General features: G+C 41.3%; 1 protein-coding gene across 2 annotated transcripts in view; it reads right to left on the reverse strand.

Moving 5' to 3' along the window:
• C15H5orf58 (chromosome 15 C5orf58 homolog) overlaps positions 1–16,181 on the reverse strand; it is a 57,874-nt gene extending 41,693 nt beyond the window's left edge. For both annotated transcript variants that reach the window (XM_032703310.1, XM_032703309.1), the window contains exon 1: positions 16,085–16,181. The gene's annotated coding sequence lies outside the window, so the exon portion shown is untranslated. The remainder of the gene's footprint in view (positions 1–16,084) is intronic.
• Between the last annotated feature and the right edge of the window lie 6,794 nt (positions 16,182–22,975).

The raw sequence follows: 22,975 nt of genomic DNA on the forward strand, positions 1-22,975 counted from the left end.
TCCTTTTGAGGCTATTTTTAACAAGAATTCTTCCTTGCTGACAAAAAAATAAAATAAAATGCTAAGCAGAAAATATGTTGTTTATCAGAAACACTGGATAGAAAATACAAACACACTACCATCTGCAGAAACATCCTGCTAGAGCCCAAGGATACTGAAAGAGCAGACATCAGATAGGTCTGTAGGGCAAAAGAGCCTTGGTGTTCATGTAGGATCATGGAATGGCTCTTGGTCATTCCAGCTGAGAGACTGACCCCTCCTGTGGCCCTTCATCTTCACTGGAGATCGCTGCTCCTCACCCCTATGTCAAATATTTACAGAAAAAAAGAACCAGTTTGTGAACTTTAAAGTTGTGGTAATCACTGAAGAAATGTATAACTAGAGAAAATAGAGGGGTATTTGTCTTATTTGACTAAAAATCCAAACGGCCATCGGGGTCTCCAGTCCCGGGTGGAGATAACTCACATTTCCGGACACGCCGGAAAACATGTGGAACACAAGATGTGACTTGAAATCTTATCTGGCTCCCACTGACTGCAGGGGTGGCTTTAACAAGAGTAGGGAAGGCTCCTCAAAGTCTCTCTTTTAAAACATGAATGCTCAGCCTACCCCTCCCAGGCTGAATAGAGCACTGTTACAGCACTATTTCGACAGCCCGTGGAGCTTTAGTGACAACACCGGGTAAGAAAAGGAGCTGTTGGCAAGGAGAAAAATCGTTCAGCCCACTTTCCTTCTACTCCTTTTAAGTCCCAGGCAAAAAAAAAGCTGGCCAGGTACAGTTGGTGTGACATATGCTGATGGTGGGGCCACTGAGGGTCTCATGATGCAGTAAAGGGAAGATGAAGAATTCAGCTCTTCTCACTCTGAGAGAACACAACAGGTCATGTTTTCAAGATGGTTAGGAAAGGACAGATTAGTTGAGAACAAGCTGCAAAGAAATCTAGAAATCCCTTATTCGAGCAAAGGCCCTAATTATCTTGCCACGATCCCAGTTCTCAGGAAATAGGGACTAAAGTGCTGCTGAAGGCAGCATCAGGTGGTTTCTGCTTCCCAAAACTTAGTGCACCCCCAGAGAAATAGGAGCATAACTACAGAATACATGGGTCTTAGTCAGAATTAATCTACAGAATTAATTCAAGGAGCTTGCCATTTCAAATGTGCTTTTTCATTAAAGATATGAGCATTTCTTAGTATTAAGAAGGACAGCAAGATCCAGTTTCTTCTTCCCAGCTCTCCAGTGCCATATGTGAGTAACACCAACCTCGTAATTATCCCTTATTATTTGTTTTTGGCCCTTTTCATGACATCTTCCCTGCTTCGTTAGAAATTTCATTTTAGAATTGCTGATCTCACTGAAAGCCTTGATGTTGCACCGTGTTCTCCTGTCCCAAATCTTTGCTTTGGCTCTCCAGTTCGCTCTCTAACGAAGATTTCAATCATGTCAGCGTTTGCTTTGCTGTCAGCCCCTTTGACTGGCCGTGAGCGTGCTGAACTCCCTTAACCCCAGAGGAAGCAGCTGTAAACCCGTCAGGGTTAATGGTGCACGGGCCGGTGGTTTCACTCCCCGCTCTCCCGAAGGCAGCAGGAGAGTCCTGCAGCCTGACCTTCCAGGGAGAGGGAGGGAAGGAGGAGGTCTGGCTGAGGGAGCCAGGCACGCTCCTGTGTTTTCAGTAAACACTGCCTGGAAAATGGGGCTGCTTTATAGCCCAGATTAGAGACTAAGATAGATAGCAGCTGGCTGGGATGGAGAAGCCCTCTGAGGGGAACTGCAGGGGAGGAATGTGCCAGGAATCAGGCAGAAGTTGCTGCAGAGAAATGCAAAGCAATGTTGGTTTTGCTGAAGGTTGCAGCAGGGGTAGAGAATTAAATTAATGACATCCTCTGCTGCCGCCAAAGCTGTGCAGCTGCTCAGCCACTGCACAAAGCTTCCTTAGTGCTCTCCAGCTCCCCTGACGGATCTGAGGCGTCTGAGCCTCATTCACCAAGGATTCAGCTCCCTCTCTAAAAATTATTTGTGAGGGCTTACATGTTCTGGTGACTGCAGCTCATCCAGGAGAGCCCAAATTACCACAGGCACTGTTAGGGGTGTGTTTAAAGCAGTTCCCAGCTGTTTGCTGTGAGGCTACATTGCTCAGAGTGTTGGAACTCACTGGTTCAAAGTTGACTGAAACAGTCTGCACATAATTCCACCTGTCACCACTGTGAAAAGAGCCCAACCCAAACCAATTTGTCCCCAAAAAAGAGCAATAGGAAAGACATTTCCAGGCAAGACACTGCAAAGCAGTGCAGATTGTGCCTAAAGAGAGAAGCTTGGGTGCCAATGGCACAAGCACAGGACATGTCCTGCATGGCATGTCCTCTTGGTGGCACATGATCTCAGGGCACCTGACCACTTGCTGCCTTGAACTCATGGGTTTATTTTGGGAATTTGCTCATTTAAGTCACTTCCTTAGTTCATCATTTGCAAAATTCGATTGTGTTGCGTAAGAATGCTGAGAGGATAAAATCAGTCAATGATTCTGAGATATTCAACTGGAGTGGTGGTGCAGTGGCTCACTTAGTTAGACTGATTAAAGATGTGTGAATCAGGGTCTTTTCCAGCAAGTTCCAATAAATACCTGTTTCTTACTTTACTTAGTTACTTTAATCCTATAAAAGCTACATGATAGTAGCAAATGCTGTGATTCACACATTTCCTCTTTTCCTCCACTCCCTGATTTTCTGGCTAATGTACCATCAGATATCAAGATATCTAGGATGAAGCAGCTGCTTCATTCAGCCACAGATTCGATGCTCTCATTGACCTTCTCAAGATGGTTATTGAAACCATTTCAGAGAATGCTAGTCTACTGGTTTGCCACTTTTTTTTTTTTTAAACTTCTGGACCAATGTTGTTAAAATAGCCCAGCACTCCTATTTTTCCTGAATTTTAAAAATTCTGAGTGAATTGCTTGGTGCATCTGGCAAGGCTGGAAAAGCAAACTGGTTTTAAACTTCTTTTTCTTTTATTTCATGTTGCATTGCAGCCACACTTCTCTCTAGGGTCAGTATGTATCACACCCTCACACTTGCTATCCCCAGGAATAAAGCTTTTGAATGCAGTAGAATCAGTGTGAGTTTAAATTCCTTTACAGCATGGACCCCAAGCATGGTCTGGCTCTTAGTGTAGGAATCACAAAGGCAATTTGATTTTCTTTTGCTTGTTTTTGTCATTCCCATAACAAAAAACTAACTTCATGTGCAGGGTCAGGTACAACATACTGGTCAGTTAAGGCATCCAAAACCTAAACTTCAGTCAGGAATCTCGTAACTGGGACACTGGCACTTGGATTTCACCTTTCAATAGCCACACCAGCCTTTATAGCTCCTGCACTCCTAGAAGTCAAGGCACTACCCACCTACTGTGATTTTGAGCAATAACAGAATAACAATTCCCATCTTTTAATGTCATATGACAAAAGTGCCCTATATGAGGTGGGTGCTCGGATAAAAAGGGAGTACAATTATTTTGAAACTTAAATTTGAAAAAGACTGAGGAATGAGTGATGTTTTCAATGAGTAGCAGAAATGCAGCCATAGCCCAGTTCTCACTCTGTGGAACAAACCACTGCATCCACAAATATCTGCTTTTGGTTTGGGGGAATCATGGCTCTGTTTCCCAAGGTATTAACTATCATAGAACCACTCAGACTGAAAAAACCCCTTAAGATCATTGAATCCAACCATTAACCCAACACTACCAAGTTCACCACTAAATCATGTCCCTAGGTGCCACACATCTTTTAAGCCCATTTTATAACTACAGAAGAAGACTTTTCACTGAGGAAATAAAGTCTTCCAGATGGAATATTCTATGCTTAATCCCTCAGGTAACCAGTAAGTTTATAAGTTACAGTTAAACATTCAGTATATTTTGTCAGGAGAGAAACGTGAATGTGAAGATTGTTTTGCCTGGTTTGAGAACAAGGTTTTGGAAAGCATGCAGGACTAGCTGGGTAAATAGAATTGCTACATATGGAGCAGAAAAAATAATAATTTCCTTGATCCTTAGGCACATGTGGGTATAGGGAGTCACAGAGGATTATGATTTCCTTCTTTCTGAATTCATAAAGGCAACATTTCACTGCAAAGAAAGCTCTGTTCATGGATTGATTCTAAAGGAAATAGCCTGGAGGTTGCTCTAATCCTGCCAGGGGGATTCAGTACAAGAAGTCTCAGATTCCCATGCTGGATAGGCAGCAGTGAGACAGAGGGTGCAGCAGGTGGGGTCAGTGGCAGACACAGTGTCCAGTGGATGGATGGGGCAGCTCCTCAGCTGCTCTGAATCGAGGGGCTCCAGTGCTTTACCTGCAATCTGATCCCCTGGTTACACCCTGTATGTTCATGGGAGAGGGAGATCTAACTGCCCCAACATTTCACTGCTTCATCCTGCTGCTTTTCCCAGAAAGCTTTTACCACTTCTCATATGAAATGCTGGAGTGTATCTGTGTCTCTGAGATGTCTCATTTTCCATAATGCTCGTAGCTAACTGAAATATTAAATACATAAAGTGCCAGCCTCTTATTATTTAAAGCCTAAATTAGGATAATTACCATAATTAAGACAAATGCTTTTTTCAGTCTATTATGTCTTAGCTTTTCCTGAAGGTAGATTCATTATCTGCAGGCCAGCTTTTATCTAACAGTGAAAGCACTATTGAAATTGGTAGCATTAAAGTTCATTGAGACATGAGCATCACCACTTACCTGAATATTACTGATTTCTCCACTGATTGTCTGGGTGAACAGATTTGGGGCTCATTAGAAAGATCAAGTATTAATTAAAAAGAAAAGGTGAAACAGCTCAGCCCACAGTGGGTGACACAGTAAAGCCATTCCAGTAGCACAGGCAGAATTTTAATTCCTGCTGTATTAAGTGCATATATATCTATTTAAATGCATATTTCTTTGGTGGTTGCTTTTAGTTTTGGTGGGAGGAGGGCAAAATTCTATGATTCTATGAAAGCCGTACTAGAAACATTAAAAGAAAATTACAGAAATCGTTAACACAGATTGAAAATGGTCAAAGCCATGAAGTCAAATCTCACTATGTTTCCAGTTTGGAACTTACTTATATTACAAAAAAGAGGAACAAAAGAGCACACATAGATATTTTTTAACTAGCCAAGTGGGATACTAATAAGAGATTTACAGTACAAGCTTCCTCACTGACAGTATTCAAGCCCACCTTGAGATGCACTGAGGCCTGGCCTTGATGGCCACGGGTGTGGGGGTACTTTGATCATATCTCTCAGCTTCCAAGATAAATAGAATTAATTCAAAGCATGAAGTTCTCATGGGCTGCCCTCTGAAGCAGAATAACCACAAGGACACACTGCATATCACTACTGGAGCTGCAGCACAAACCTCTACCCCCAGAGCCACTGCTGAGGCTCACTTTGGAGTTACCAGCTCCCTGGAATACCTGCAGCCATCAGGACACAAGATTTCAGCCTTCTGAGAAAATAAAGTCCAGTTCAACTCTTCTTTTCAGTTGGTAGCTCATATCACAGTGTGCACTCATAAAAGCAGTGCTATTTTATTAAAATATAATGTCAAATTTATGGGAGCAGCAATATAAACTTTATTGCAGGTTTTATTGTTACCTAGCACTCCTTGCAATAAGGGCATCTCACTCCCTCTCTGTGCTTCTGGAAAGGATTGCTTTCCTGTAGGATCAGCCTGGCAATGAGCACACCTCAGGATGCCATTTTCCTTAATATAAGAAAGTCCTTTTTATGTTCCACTGCGTGTTTTCTTCTTCACAAAAAAGCCCAAGGGCCTGCTCAGAGGCCCAGGCAATGCACTGCAGGGAAAAAAGGGAGGTGTGAGGCAGAACATACCAGAGGATAGGGTGGAGTCACTGCACTGCCCCTGTCCCCACACACTTCCAAGACTTCCAGGTTCCCAGAGCACACATTTCTTGTGAACAATTCCCCATTCTTACCACCACTAAGCCTTTTGAGTCTTCCCTGGCAAACCTGAGCCTTGGCCATCAGATACTCAGAGAGGATCAACTCTGGCACCAAAACTGGCCTTCGGACTTTCAAAAAATTTCATCACCAGCCTAAAATTCAGGGTCTTTATTTGCTGCCTTTTGCTGCAAGCTGAAAACCCAGACTCCACTCTTGCTGGCTGCCCACAGTCACAGTGGCTGCCCACTGTCAAATCTGTCCTTACAAATTAGTTCTTATCAAAAGTCAGGCCACAGGCAGAAAGTTCAAGTGGGGTCTCTGTGATCTGGATATCTGCTTTCCATTTTTAGGAGTAAAAGCCATTAAAGTATCCTACCCTTATTTTCCTTTCCTCTTTGGTGAGTTTGTGGTATGCCAGGAATGCCAGCTGTTCATTTAATACCACTCATTACTGTATCTAGACCATATTTCTTTCACCCACCACGTGACTAAAAAGCTCTCTGGAAGCTGATAGTGCAGAGCAGAACCTTTCCATGGCAAATGGTGCTGGTTTTCTGCTACAAATGATCAATCTTTGTGGCAGTCACTTTGTTGGTCCACCTGGAATTGTGGTTCACAGATTGTTCATTTCTGGGAAGCAAAAGAGTTTTTTAAGCAATATAAAGATTCTCAACTGTCCAAGGTAATTTCCCTGTCCTGGCTGCTGGAGTAGCCAAAACCCTATCACCTTTTCTAGAAGATCAGGAATGAACATCTTTAATAAAACTCACTATACATGCAAAGCTGGGTTTGACAGACTTTGTCATAAATTACCTTAAATCTCTCTTATATTTGTGTAAGAGTCCTTTACCCCAGCAGACAATTATTTGACTGTTCCTTTTCCACTGTGGACAACCAAAACACCAGCTCTCATGATTCCACTACTTATCCCAACAGGGTCTCCTCAGCACAGCTGTTCAAACATTTGTTAAATCACTGCCCAGCAAATAACAATCTGGTGCAGAATGCCTGTTCCTCGTTTCCACTTAACCATAGCAATACTTGACATGCACTAAAAAACATATGCTGCATTCACAAAAAAAAACCCCAATTCATCTTAATCAACAGCAGCCTGCAATTCTCAGAGGATACTGGGAAGTTCCATAGGTAAGCAGTGTCTTAAAGGCTGTGAAAAATGGATAGATTCATTCATCCTGAAACCTCATTCCTAAGAATGTGCACGTAGAAGTTCAAATAATCTGACTTTACACTTTGGTGCCCAAAGGCTGGGCCTGATTCTGAATCTATTAATTTAGTTTCTATGTATTGTAGCAGAATCCACTGTCCTTTAAAAATACATGGGATCTGTTGGGATGGACACTCAGCAAACAGAAAGAAGGATGCCCAGCACCAACACATTAATGTGAGCAAACAGAGGCATGAAGTGACTCGCTGAAAGAAAATCAACTGTGGAGCCAGGGAGCAAAATTCAAGTTTTCTGAATTAATGTGCAAGCTCCTGGACCCTTCTGAATTCCCAAACATGCCCTGATCTCCTGCAAAATCTTATTACTGCACCCTTAAAGTTTAGATAAGCAAATGGAAAGTTTATCCTGATTACTGAGCGGTGAGTAAAGAAATATTTCCTTCCCTGCTTCTCCCCCTTTCCTACAGGGATCTTAGCAAGAACTTTATGAATTAAGCAAGAAAAGAGACCACTACCTTAACTCCCTGATGCCTATTTCTCTGCTCTTGCTCCAGGACTGCAGAGCCACACTATACCTCCTGGAATTTGCCAGAAGTGATGTAATGAGCAGCCAAGCCCACCTAGAGCTGAGGCTGCAAACACACAGGGGGCCTTCAAACAGTTTTAGACGAGCTGCTGCTTGGCAAAATATCAGAGCCCTGTTGCAATTCCCCACACAGGTGAAAGCTGGAGAATCCACACAGCTTGTTCCCTTGCAAAGGTGTGCTCAGTCTCATGGATAAGGAACTGGTGCAGCCTGTGAGTGATCCAAGGAAAAAGTGTGGGTGCCTTCAGCACAGGGTTGCAGCTCCCTTCTCAGGACTGCTCTGACTGCACACTCCGTGTCTTGGGAGAGTCCCTCCCTGCTTGTTTCCCTCTTTAGAGAATTCCATCTTCTCCTTGTAACCTCACTATCAACTGAAACTTCCAAATCTTTCCACCCTTCTGTCTCCCTCTCTGAGAAAAGCACGAGGCACTGTGTTCATGTTTTTTAACACAGGTCAAGGCTGCATTTGCTACTTGCACCAAATGTATTTGTTTTCCTCAGTGGATCTCTCAGCTACCAGGGTTTGCAATCGTCAAACAGCACCTCTCACTTAGGCAGGAATAAAAGAATAAGCACCACTTCTAAAACAGGAAACTTATTTCCCATAACTCACCTAAGCCCTTTCCTCTCCAAAAGTCTGTAACTCTCAAGGCAGTCAGTTGTTTAACGTGATGTATAGTGACATAAAACATGTCATATTAGGATTGGTGTAGACAAAATAGTGTGGGTTTTGTGTTTTACATGTTCTCACATGACATAGAAACCAAAATATAAATGTTATATTTTCTTTTTTTATCAAGCATTTGCAAAAACATGCACACATCTTTCAAGAGAGTTTTTTTCCACTGTAGTGTTCTGAACCTCAGGATCTGTCTTATTTGTTCAGGACATGCCACTGAACACAGGGAGATCCCTCTTGTAAGTGAGGCTGTTTCGTGGTGAAAGGGTTGGAGCAAAAAAGCCTCTTGAGGTGTCATAAAATGTATTAAAATTAATATATTACAACCTAAAAAGCTATGCCCAGTGCTTAAAACTGAGTTGGACAGTGCAAATGTTGCATATTTATTAATAATGTTTGCTCTTCTACAAGACATTAATAAAGGAGATTTCACAGCTTGTTCTCTTTCAAAACCTCACACAGAATGGACAGTTGGAAAACTAGGCCTCACTGGACTGTGAGATTACCCTGCAAAAATAACCAGAGAGATATCTTTAGCTTGAAAGGCCAAACCCCACTCCAAGGAGATGGAACAAAAATGTTCATGATGAACTTCTGGGTCTTACCCTCCTGAGGCACCAGGCAAGAACCGCAAAGGGGTTGGAGGGAGATTCCATTTGATCAAAATGAAGATTTAGGATTAAGTTTTGACCTTTGCTGCTAAATCTCAGGGAAATGTTAAATGATGTATAATGCCCTGTCCTGCATCGAGAGAGGCTCTATGAAATGTTTTACTGATCCCTGGGGGTTTAGGGTGCAATAATCAAGCTCTCTGTTTCAGTGTTAAAATCTGATATTAAGAGTCTAGGGAAAAAGAAAGTTTAAGATCTTCAAGTAAAGGACTATGTTGAATCCTAATGGACTATTAATGCACCAGTCCAAATGCAAAAATTACATGTGAGAGTTCTCAGCAGCTTAATCAGGATTATGAATCCCAGTGAAGGAAAAGAATCGTTTAAGTGCTACTGGACAAATGAATGATAGCAAACCATACCTGTATGAAAGTTCAATTTCTCCATGTTTAAGAGCTCTTTCGTCTTGCTAATTGGGAACTCTAGCTCTCAAAATCTGCAAGAAAAGTAAATTACAAGAGAAGAATCCAGAACAGACTTAGCTCAGGAAAGCCGAGGAAGCCCAGGAATCCAGCCTAGTGTTATGTAAATTTGGGTTCAACTTGGCTTCTGCAGCTTTAAATAGAATCTATAAACTAACAAAGACCCTAAAATCCAAAGGAGCTCAAATGATGTTTTTTTTAAATCACCATTTACTCTGTGCTCACTCTCTGGCTGCTTCACCACACCTACCTTCACTGGGGAAGTGCTGATGTCATGGATGTTTTAAAGCCTTTCTCATAAAAAGATAACTTCTGTACAATCTCTGTGGTTGAACCATGTTCCAAGACAGAAGGCAAAAGCCTGAAGCAAAGCATCAGCCCTCCTAAGCCAAGCACAATTCTCTCAGGTAGCTGTGCTGTGTTTACAGCCAGGCTGTGGGGCAGGTTTGAGCAGAGCTCTCTGGTACTTCCAGAAGGAAAGCACTTGTGCCCATCCTGCATCCTCCAGCCACAAGCAGGGAGCCAAATGGCACAGCAGTTCCTTTGGGTTCTTTTATTTAGCCAAATTAGATATGGCTGTGGTGGCTTCTCCCATCATAATTTCCACCTGGAGCTGAAGTATTCAGATTTCCTGGGCAGTGTCAGTGCTCCTTCAGCTTGGACATAAAGTTACTGATTTTGCAGAATTTCTGATGAAAGCACAGTATTCCTAAAGCATAAGTTCCTGAAAATAGACATGACAACTGTTGTATACAATCCCTGAAATCACATATGAGGCACTATAAACAGGGGTTTGAAACACAGTCATTCCTGAGAGATTTGACACCACAAGGAAGTAGAATTCCTGGGTTAATGAGAGTCTTTGGGAAGTAGATCTGCTACACCAGGAGCTCTGCCCAGAGCAAAACACCTCAGAGCCGTGGAGGTGGTGAAGACATCACTGAACAGTCAGTGTGTCACCAACGGGAAGATTTCCCAAACAGGCTCGAGGGAACAACCTGGGGAAAGCCTGAATGGCCTGGGTGTGTTTTGTGCTCTGAAAGAGCTGATTTTCAGGTAATAATAAGAGTATTTCACGGTGCTGAGAGAGGGCTGTGCCAATCAAATAATTGCTCCATTGTTCTGCTGATGCTTTCCAGTCCCTCTCCAGCACCTGCAGGTCCAGTCTGACAGTTCTTCATTGAAACAAGAGAGCACTTGGCCAGAGCACTTTGCTGTTTGGGGGGGTTTGGTTGTTATTGGAGGGTTTTTTGTTTGTTTTTTTGGTTCTTTTTCCTCTGAACTGGTTCTCCCAAGGAGTGCTAAGGGTCCCTTCTCTTGAGGAGCACTGTGGAATATCTGTTTATGAGAGTGGAGCCTGATACCAAAGAAAGGTTAATCTTTTAACTGGAAACATTTTTTAAGTAGCAGTGAATTTATTCTGTTCAGAACTCAGAGTATGTTTCAGATTTTGTCTACAACGATTTAGGCTATTTCAATAGGTTATGCACTATTTTATTTTTCAGTTAAAGTCCCCAAAAAAGAATTTAAAATGTATTCTCTTTTCACCCGTTGCTATGGATTTTAAGTGCTTAATGTATCGAAAATCCCACTTTGGCAAATTAGTTCCAGCTTTAGTTCAGAAAATGAAGAATGCAGCCACAGCACAGGACTGGCTTGATTTAGGCATAAGGAATAAAGCAGGATTTATTTGGCCGTGAGCATAAAAGAATAGTCTTTGTAATGAAATAATTGGGTTTTTACCTGTAGCTAATGTTCTCATATGAATGCTAATTAACCCACTATTGAGTTTTAATAATTTGGTAATTTCAAAGTGCTTCTGGAACTGCAAGTATGCAAGGAAACAGGTGAGATGAGCTTCACACTAGGAGGGCAGATTGTTTATTAGATTTAAATGTGCAGGTGGGAAGATATAAACAAGCCAAACAAGGCTTTAGATACAGACACTTGTTGCTGGATTTTTCCTTTTAAAATTTCCTTTCTGTTTATGCTACTTTCCCTCATAGGAAGTCACAGCATTTTTCAAGTATCAAAATTAATTTTAAAATTCTGTTTCTAGGACTGGATTCCCATATGAACACATTCCAGAGACCTCCAACACAGTGGCTAGAAATAGCACTGCAGAGGCAAAAATGTGTAGAATTGGTGTTTTTGAGCACTTAGGCTGTTCTCTCTCACTGGAATTTACTGTGACTAAATTCTTTTGGACTGTTTCAAAATTATAAACCATAGAATACAATATTTATCTGTGAAAATAAAAGAAGATTAGACATGGCCCCTTTTAAGAGCAGAGTGCCATCCATGACCTCTTGCAGTTTTTTATGGAGCTATTTATTCAGTTTACAGTGTGTATTTTGAGTGTATACACAGCATAAGAATTAGATCTCTTGAGTGATACAACTTTGTTCTGAGGACTAAGGGAATGTGATATTGGAAGTTCTCTATGAATTGTCTGAAAAGGTTTTCCCTAAAAGTTTTTTTTTGGGGGGGGAACTAAACAGAAAAATGGGTAAATGCAGTTTGGGTGTCAGCAAAGACCAAGTCTATATAGCCTTTTATATTTCAAAATCTCTATTTATCTAGAAACTTTATTTCTCAGCCTCTAGTTTGCATGTCTTTGACAACCCTCATTCACAGCATATGCAAATACTGAATGTGTTACTGTTAGGAGTAACATGAGATGATTTATTATTCATTTAATCAGATGAATCTGTTAATTCCAGATGCCAGTAGTTTTGAATTCTATCAATATTTGCATTACCAGTAACTGGGAGTCAGCTGAGCACGGAGTTAGTTTAGATTTATGGAGGGCTATTAGAGGGGGTTTAGTATTTTGCATATTTAATGTGGGCTCCTTTAGGATATCTAAGGACACTGCTGAATTTCTGCTTTTCCCTTGATCACTTTTGGCCACTGTTGGAGGCAGGACACTGAGCTGGATGTGCCACCAGCCTGACTCCATACAGCTTATTACATATTCTACATGTATTTCATGTCTAAAGAGCAGACAAGGCATTTACACCCTGTATTACCAGGACTCTGCTTCACACTGAATATCCTCCACTCTCCAAACCAGGACTGTAGGTACACAAGAATTGTTAAACAGCTAAATTAGTTGAAAGTATGGGCTGAATCACTGCTGCCTCTCCAAGCACAGCACTTTTACGTTGGCTTAGAATTATCTTCTAATTTTTTTTTTTTGATCTTGTACTTATTTTTTTGATAAACTCACAGAAGCATGAAGCAGTTGTAGCCAAGCCAATGCCATAACAAGCATTCCCAGAGCAGCAGGAGTGAGCCCAAGGAGCTGCAGAGCTGTGACCCAGCTCGGAGTGATGCTGGTGGCAGCACAGCCCCAACCTGGGATCAGCTCCAGCCCTGAATGTCCCACTGCATTCCCATAAACACTCTTTGTGCTCTTTCCACCAACAGCACATTTTCAAGTTGAAAACCATGAACACCCATCCTTGGAACATTCAGTTTGGGGGATTGGGAAAGTGTGGTCCTCTCCTCTGGCTCCTTTTTTCTCTACTTTCTTCCTTAATAAGGCCTCAGCATTTCACAGCCACTGAAGAATCCAAGGAATGCCATTAACCAAGATACCACCCTGCTAATTAAAGCTAAATACTTGTTCTGAAAGAATTCCGTAGGAAATCTCTAGTCTTACACACAGAAACTCCTTTTAAAGCCAAAATATTAAAGCTCTGTGTTTTCCAGGTGATGTCTCAACCTTTTTTTTTTTTTTTGCCTTTGCACTCTTTCCCAGTAATTATTCAATCACAATCATAAGACTGTATTATTATTCTTTTAATGCTTACAAACCCCAGTTTTCAAGTTTTAGTCTCAAGAGCTTGTTCTCTGCTTGCTGGGCTGCTTTTAGAGTGTGGCTGTACCTGCCTTTATCACAGGGGAGGGAAAAGGAGAAGGGGAAGAAGGGAAGAAAGGACTAAAGGGTGTGGTGGACAAAATAAATTGCTGGAATTTATGTTCACTTGGGACAAGGAAAGATATGTTAGTGGCTGAAAAAGGAGGAAAACCCATCAAGATTAGCCCCCAATCTTCATCTAATTGAAAAGCACATATTTTCTATAATTTTACATTTTTCTGAACAGACAGATAAAAACTGCAGCTCAGGTTTGTTCTCTGTGAGTTGTCACACATAAAAACTTCCTCATCGAGAAATCTGTTTAGTGCCCCAGGAGTGGCAGGAAATCAAAAAAGCCTTTTGGCTGCCAGCAGTGAAAACACTGCTACATTCACCCCGAGAAACAACTGTAGGCCCAACATCTACACGTAAATATTTCAGGAACCCTGCAAATCTAAGCCATTGTTAATGGTAGAAGGAAAAACTTTTTATATATGTCATAAAACTTCACTTCCCCCAATACAAAAGACCCAAACAGCTCAGAAGTTGAGCACAACTTGCTCAGATACATCTGGTTTTCCTCCCTTCCATCACAGACAGATGTAACTTCAAGTAGTCCAGCTCAAGGCAACCCCACAGGATCAAGTAGATTTCTTGCACTGATTTTCAGTGCAGTTCTGTGCTTTTGGACAGCAGTGTCTTACTCTCTCCATTATAATTCTGCAAAATGTGTCAGGTCACTTCCAATAAACATGCACATTCCACTTTCCCTCATATCCTCACCCCAATGAGATTAAACTATTACCATCATTAATCACTTCATGAAATACTGCATTTGTATCCTACAGTCCTATGTTGAGACTTGTATTGCTGCTTATAAGCACAATACCCAAATTTTATGGCTATCTGAATATAAATATATTTCTCTGTAGAGGAAAATAAATTGGTAAATACACACATATTTGATTTCTCCAGTACTGTGGATTGCCACAGAAGTTCTAATTCTCAAGGCTTCTCCAAGCTTGTTTAACTTTAAGACTTTACAGAAGGAGTTTGTGAAATAACTAAGCCTGGAGCTCAGAAACGGCATCTCATTTCACAAATGTTTGAAATGCTCTCATTTAACACTTTTTGAAATGAAACAGTGCAGGCTTTCAGGTCTGCAACATCTTGTCCTAATTTGCAATGCAAAGTTTTACAAAAAGCTTAATGGAATTAAAGGCTTTTTTTTTTTTTTTTTTTTTAATCCAGAGAATCATCCTTCGAGGCTCTTGGAGACTGGCCCTGGCATCAAAAAAGGAGGCTGAAATACTTAATTTATGTTAAATACCACATGTCAGGGCAGTTTAAGACAGAGGAAACTTGCTGCTCATCATCTCAGTAGAAAATGCTTTGCAGCACTGCCCTTACAGAGGCACTGGCACCATCCTTCCTGTGTAACAAATCGCTTTACACTGTGGGAACACGGCTTTTCAGAAGATGTGCATTCGTTTTTTTGCATCAAAATGAGAAATGTCTAGGGTACTGTTACGCCTTTTTAGTAGATATATTAAGATTTAATCATACAGCTGAGATAATGAATTCTTTGCTTGCTAGTGATCCATGTTGAAAGAGCAAAAGAGGGGAATATGGTTCAAGATTCTTTTTCCTGCATTACCAAATACAGAACTCTGCTGATCTGACTGATCTCAGTGCTGTAGATGACACTGCTGCAAAATACGAGGAATTTTTGTTGTTCTTGTCAGTTATTTTGGTTTTGGGGGGGGGCTTTTTGTTTGTGTTTTTGTTTGGTTTCGGTTTTGTTTGTTTGGGTGGGGGGTTTTGTGTGTGTATGGGGTGTTATTTGTTTGGTTTGGGTCACCAAGTTTTCAAAATATCTGGCTTGTGCAGACTGAGAGCACTGAGATTCCTATACAACAAGGGTTAGGATTTATATATATATATATGTATGTGTATATATATATATGTATGTGTATATATATGTATATGCATGTATGTATATATGTATATGTATGTATGTATATATGTATATGTGTGTATATATATACATAGGCACTGAGATTCCACATATAACAAGAGTTTGGATTATGAATTTCGATTTAATTTCTGGTTTCTCAGCTTCGAGAGCTGTCTGTGCTATGAAGCTATTTGGTACCATCACAAGATTTTCAATCCGAATTCAAACCCGGAGCTCTAAAAAGCAGAGCTACGCACTTTTGCTTAAGAAGAATGCAAAATTCTGCCCCTGAAAAGCACCGCTCAACTCCCCTTAAACTGCCCCCAGAGCAAAGCCCCCGCTTTCGCTCGCTCTTGCTCTAGAAAAGTGAACGGTGAATAATTCAAACGTTTCATTAATTTTGTAGGAACAGGATAATGTTAAACTGGTACAAGTCTACAGCCTGAAGTGCCCGGCGTGGGCGCATCGCTGAAGGTTGGGATTCACCTCGGGGGAGCTTCCCGATCCCAACGGAGGGTTTGGGAAGGGAGCGAGGACAGGGGAGGGAGCCTCCCACACCTGCCAGGGAATACCTGCACTGGAAGGCAGAGGCGGCTCGGGGGTACCCAGAACAATCTGCCCAGCGTTGTGCCAGGGGCACGAGCATCTTTGTCCTTTCCCCCCGGCGGGAACCTCCTCGTTCGATAACCGGGCCGTGGTCTGGGGCACGGGGGGTGGGTGGGTGTGAGCAGCGGGACCCCGGCGAGGGGCAGGGCTGGCTCTGTACCTCGGCACACGCAGGGACTGCCTTCGTTCCTGCTTCCAAACGGGGAACGGGCGGCTCTGGGGGCCCCAGGCGGCTCTGGGGGTCCGGGGCTGCTCCTCAGCCCGCGGGGAAGGCGGGAAGCGCTGAGGGGGCTCGGGGGGAAGCGCTGAGGGGGCTCGGGGGGAAGCGCTGAGGGGGAAGCGCTGAGGGGGAAGCGCTGAGGGCACGGCCGGGCCGATGGCGGCTCTGGGGGCACCGCCGGCCCCCCAGCCTCGGTGTGCCCGCTGGTCTCACCCCTCCTGCGGCTGCAGGAGCCGCCAGTGCCGGCCCTGGGCGGGGAACACACACCAGGGAACGTCCCCGGCTGAGGGACTGACAGGCACTGCCGGCCCTTGGTCTGACTTTGCTCTGAAACTGCAGCGGCAGAGATACCAGAACCCTCCTGCAAATCTGTTCTAGGTGTTGGCTACTCTTATGTTATTTATGTATACATACACACACACACACACACACACGTATATATATCAATGTCAGCTCTTGGTCTGACTTTGTTTTGAAATTACAGTGGCAGAGATACCAGAACCTTCCTGAAAATCTACTCTAGATTTTTGGCTACTGTTGTTATTCTCTCGCTATATGTATCTATATGTGTGTGTGTGTGTTTGTATGTACACACACACGCATACATATATATATATATACATATCTATCTATCTCAGGTCTTGGTCTGATTTTGCTTTAAACTTACAGTGACAGAAATACCAGAACCTTCCTGCAAATCTATTCTTGGTGTTTGCTACTCTTGTTATTTGATGTATATGTATGTATATATGTATCTATACATACATATGTACACACACACACGTATATATATATATATATGTCAACTCTTGGTCTGACTTTTCTTTGAAACTGCAGTGACAGAGATACCAGAACCTTCTGAAAATCTATTCTAGGTGTTTGCTACTCTTCTTATTTACATATAAAAATAAGTAAGTAAGTAAGTAAGTAAGTAAGTAAATAAATAAATCTGTATCTATATCTGTATATATACACACTTATACATATATATATATATGAGAGGAGACACAGATGATTTGTTTTGAGAGTTCAGCCTCTGAAGAACAGCACCTGAAGACTGTATTTCAGGTGAGACCTTAGCTGGGTACCCTAATTTCCACCTCCAAACTCCAAGGTTTGGAGTCTGTCCCCACAGCCCCTGCGGTCCCACAGCCCTCTCTGGGCACTCACTGCTGTGCTGTTGTGATGGTGATGGTGCCCTGCTGAGGAGAGGACAGTTAGACTGGTTTGGTATGACTTTTTATCCCGACAAACTCAGGTTAGCTGTGACTTACACCTTAAAGTTCCTTGTCATAACCTACAATGACGTGTGTCAGGTTTTATTAATTTACTGATTCATCTTAGTACAACCTAAGCAGCTCTTTTATAGATTCTCGTATTTGATCTTCATATTTTCTACTGAGAAAAAATTTACCAAGCTTTTGATCACAAAACATAACCAAAGACCAGATTGGTAGGCTTTGAACAAGAGAACCTCTTTCAGGGAGATCAATGTCTTTCTACTGCCATTGACACAGTTGTCCCATTCATAAATACACACTCGCCCCTTTCATAAATACACATTGGCCCAATTCATAAACACACACTTGTCCCTTTCATAAATACACATTTTCCCAATTCATAAACGCACACTTGTCCATTTCATAAATACACATTGGCCCAATTCATAAATAAACACCCACCAATTTTGTTACATCCCGTTCTTCAGCACAACTTCAGCAGCTGCAAGGCCACTTTGCTGTAGTAGAAATGCTGACTGGACAACAAACTGATTAAAAATGTATATAGGGATCTTATGGAAAACAGAGGTTTTCCAGGGAGGATGCCATGAGGGACAGCAAGAGTGATCTAGGCCATAAGGGAGGGACTGGATTTTCTCCACTACATAATATCAGATGCAAAAAAATATAAGCAGACTTACTATGTAAAATGGTGTGAACTGTTCACAGCATTGAAATGAGGGAAATCTGAGCTGCTGGAACAAGTGGTGTTGTGGAGACTCTGCAGTGGAGGCTGAATCAATTCCTGGACCAGAGCTGGCTGGTGACAGGGGAATAACTGAAATTTTACTTTTATATGCTTATAGTAATTATATGCAAAATTGTGATTTATGAGAATGCTGCAGTGTTTATTGCCTGTCTCCAACTGAGCCTTACAGGTCCTGTTGAGAACATAATAAAATGTAACATTTTGTTCCTGAGCAGTAAACACTAACTAGGAAGCAATTTTAATTTAAAGGTAGCTAAGGTCTTGCTGTTTATAATTGCTAACAGACAATGACTAAGTGTACAGTGTCTATGAATGAGAGATTAAAATTAATGATAATCAAGATAATTAAAGTAACAATAATAAAAGGATTGCTTTTCATTACATGACATGCTCAGCACAAATGAACACATCCCTAAATAGATTTTACATGTTTAACTACCTATTTCAGCTCCTCAGTAGGCAGCACTTGAAGCGATATTTAAAAATATAAAAAATATTATTTGTGTATTTGTAGAAGTAACTCAGGTTAAATCTTCCACAAATTTTTGATTTTGAAGTGATTTCAGTGCACAAGAGAGTCACAGGATTGATGAAAATAGCTATAACTATCTGCACAAATACAGATTAGATCTAGAAAAAAACAGTTACACTCTTGGAATTCCAGTGTCTATGCAAAGCAGTTAGGATTGACTGGAATTTTTGGGGTCTGATTTTCCTCAAAAATAACAAGTGTTTCATTTCTCAACTATATCAGTAACACAATTTATCATCATTTTATAAGATCAGTGTTTCAAGTGCATGTGCTGGGTGTGATCCCCCTTCCACCTCACGAGGCCTCCTGTCCACATCGTCCTGCATCCTTTGCTTGCCATCCCAGTCCACCATTTGATTTTCAACAATTAACTTTCTCCCCTCTCATTCCTGGTTCCTTTAATTTTATGTTTTGTTTTGTTTTAAAATTACAGAGCATAACACATCTACTCTCTACTGAAGACTCGATGCCAACTTATTGCAAGCTTACAGGTGGTCTTGATGGAGAACCTATTGTTGAAATACTACTATTTTAGTACCTTATTGTCCATATTCTACTGCTCCTTGTAAATTATCCAAACTCTTTACTGAGGGAAAGTCACTGTTTGAGCTCCCATAAGTTGTTCCCATGCATGGCAGACGGAAGGAAAGCTTAAGAAAGGCTAAAATAAGACTAAAGGTGGCATTTATTTGTAATAACTTCCCTGGATGTATTTCCCTCAAAATCATTTTTAGAAGAGAGAAAAAGGAGAGACTTAAAGGAGACATTTGAAAGGAGAGTTAAACAAAACCAGCAAGACACTTGGGTTTAAGGCATATCAGTGCAAAGGACCAGAGGGAAGTCACCAATCAGTGATTTTTCTTGTTATTCCTGATCTGCAGCAACCTCAACGTCTGTTGTTTAGTCCAAACATTTCGAAGTCAGACTGTACTTGTCCTGAAATACTCATTTATTTATATTTTCAACGAATGTCTTTCTCAGCACTCCCACACAAAACTCAAACATTTGCAGTCGTGGAGCTATTTCTGCCCTACCTAAATTGAATAATGTGTTAGAAAAACCCCAACTGTTTAGCAATTGTTGACATGTCTGTCATTTCTGTTCTACTTAGAATTCTATTCTACTTAGAACCCTTCTAAGTAAAATTCCTATTGACTTTAGGTTTGTCCCTGTGTGCTCTCCTGTAACTGATGGTGGAGGAAAGGAAGTTCCAAAGACTGACTAAGCTAAAATTCACTGGAGAGGATTCATCAATATTTTGGAAATTTGGACACACATTGGGCCAGTTTTGATTTGCCTTGAAGAAGTCAGTCCACTACAAAACCATGCTGACCAAGGCAGAAAAAAAACAATCCTAAAAGCAAAACCACAATAAAAAAAGCACTTTATCTTTTCACTTCAGACTTAATTTTATGATGTGGAGTTGATATGATGACACCCTTTTAAGTAGAACCACTGCCTTAGACAGTGAGCTTTGCAAACTTGTTTGTAAGTACAATTCATGACCCATTTTTCTCCTTTTTAGTTTTGCTTTTGGGTAAAAATTTTTTCTGGTACTATTGGGAAGAAAATCTTTCAGTGCTACAGAGGATGTGTCCTTTATGTTGCTACATGAAGGATGCCAATGACGCAAGGTAAAAAGGCCACCACCACCAAAAAACCACCAAAAAAACCCCCACTCCAAAGCAAACAAAAAAAGCCATTAAGCTTTGCCACAGAATAAAATTATCTTTTGCTTTACAGCAATCCAATGTACCTTGTTGAACGGGGACAATGTATCTCGGAGAGATAACGACTCAAATGACTCATTTTTTTTATAGCAGTGATAATAATTGAAATACCTCAATGCAACGAACTACTGTTTTGATTAAGGCCCAGGTTACCTTGGCCTGTCTGATAACTTCTACCAAAGGGATAATTTTCATAAAAAATCTGGCTTTTAATCAGAAGTTTTCAACGGCCTCCTGGCTGCCTCCTCCTGGGTAGAGCCACTTGGATCAGCACAGGAAGCAAATCCACTCTGCAGAAAGGATTCAAGTTCCTAGTTCTCCACTGTCACCCCACAGCTTGTTGGGGGGCAGAATGGACACCTGACCAACACCAAATCTCAAAATTCATCTCAGAGGCAGCCTCCTGTCTAGAGAAGGCAAATTCAGACTCAGAGTCCCTGGAGCTTTCACAAACTGGTTTCTAGAACATTCATTTGACTGAGTTTCCTCTGTACCAGATGAGCCAAAGAAAAACTTCTTGTCAGCCAGTAAATATTTAATTTAAATTTCCTTGTCAAACTCACTGGATGTGACTGGAAAATGAAACTGGGAGAATTATCTATTATGCTTAAAAATGCAGTTTGATGATACTATGTGGAATATAAATGATGTTCCACGTTTAATGAATGACCTGAAGCAACTTTTCAGAGGAGTATGAGAAAAACAGAACTTTTTAGAACCTGTGCCTGTTTATATTGTTTGGGTATCCCAGAGGGAGCATCCACTAGATTAGAGCAGCACTCCTGAGTGGCTTTCCCTCCCCTCACTACTGGGAGGTGGCACAAAGAAGTGTGGAAGGGACCCAGAGCAAATGTCATCCTGTATTGATGCACTTGGCTGTGCAAGGGTGATGGAGCTCTCCAAAATTCCCGTGTGGATGCTCTGGGCAAGCTCAGCTTTCTGAGCTTTCCTTGCCCACTGGGCTCTGATCTGTGCTTATCAACTGTCTGCTCACATGTATGAACTTTAGCTTTGACTGGCACTTCACCTTGTGTTACCTCTGGGTAGTTGAGACAAATCACCCTCCTCCTGCCCTGGCTGCATTCCCTAACCCGGTGCTATCTCCCTGGGCTCCACGTGCTCCAGCAGTGCCCCGAGGCAGGATTGGGCCATTTGTTTATATATAAACATGTGGCACACTCCTCCTGTACAAGTGTTTGGTTTTGCATAGCTGGCAGATAACAGGGCTGTAAATTTTATTGCTAAATATTATAAACACAGATCTATGGCTTTGCCCCCCAAGAATTGTGGTTTGGGCTGGATTCTGATCTCTCTTGTACCAATTTTTTTACCTGTGACTTAGCCAGGCATGACAGTAGAGTGAAACTCTGTGGTTTGCTTTTCAATAGCACTGACATTACAGGGGGGTATTTTTAACATATTGTAAGCAGTTAAAAATATATTAGGTGATTTTCCAGCAAGATGCAAATGTCAATGCTTAAAATAATATATTTACTTCCATAATTTTCTATTTAATTCCTTATCATATATATCCATACTGTATAATGAACACAATGTTTTTCTGACTGTTTTATGAGAACAATCATTTCTGGTTTTCTCTATTCTGTACATCACTGGGTCATGTCTTTTTCCTGAAAATATCTCTCCCTAAATGACTATTAACACTTATTTTTCCCCACTGGTTTTCTTTCTAGAGAGTCAGAATTTATCACCACAGAGAGCAGCTATTGCTGCATAGATCCTGCTCCACCTTGCCTCAATTTGCTCAGGATTTTATGAGTTCAGTTCAGTTTGTATCTTTGGACACCACGAGACCCCTTTTGACACATTCCCTTTCCATTAACAGCACACGTGGGAAGGGGGTGTCATGTGCTTCTTTGCACTCTGTTATGAGTAGAGGTTTTAATACCCACAATAATTTCAACTCAAATATGCCTTCTGAAGAATCCATTTCAAGAAGGAACAAAATGTAAAACTGAACAGAAAAAATACTAACTTCAGGACTGTTTTAGGTGGTTCAGTCAATATTAAACTGATGAAAATAATCTAAACAAATGTAAATTATTTCAAAACACAATTTTACAGATTTATACAGAGATTTTCAAGATGCAAATAATGCATAACTGCTTAGTTCTTCATGCTTCACTGTAATTTTCTACATTTTAAGACCGTTAATATGCACGATCCTACCTTTCTGTGCTTGGATTCTTAGGTTCCACGTGCTGTTTAAGTCTGCAGTGGCACAAAAGTTTATTTTATTTGTATGTACAGTGCCTTCACTTGCTAATACTTAATCCTCTGTTACAGAAGTGTTACAAATTACAAGGCAATAATTAATTCAGTCACAAACTATGTGCCACAGAGGCAGGAAAATTGCAAATGCAGTTACATTTGTATCACCAACTCAGCCCCCTGAAAGCCTCTTTATAAAAGTGCATCATCAACATGTGAGCAGTGCCCTAACAGGGTTTAGCTGTTCCACAGCTCTTTTGCTTTTATCTTACATTTGCTATGTGAAACATGTTGAATTAAAACTGATTTCTTGTAAAGCTCACCTGTTATACCGTGGCAGGTGTGAGG

Source organism: Chiroxiphia lanceolata, chromosome 15 (genome assembly GCF_009829145.1).
Source record: "Chiroxiphia lanceolata isolate bChiLan1 chromosome 15, bChiLan1.pri, whole genome shotgun sequence".
NCBI lineage: Eukaryota > Metazoa > Chordata > Aves > Passeriformes > Pipridae > Chiroxiphia > Chiroxiphia lanceolata.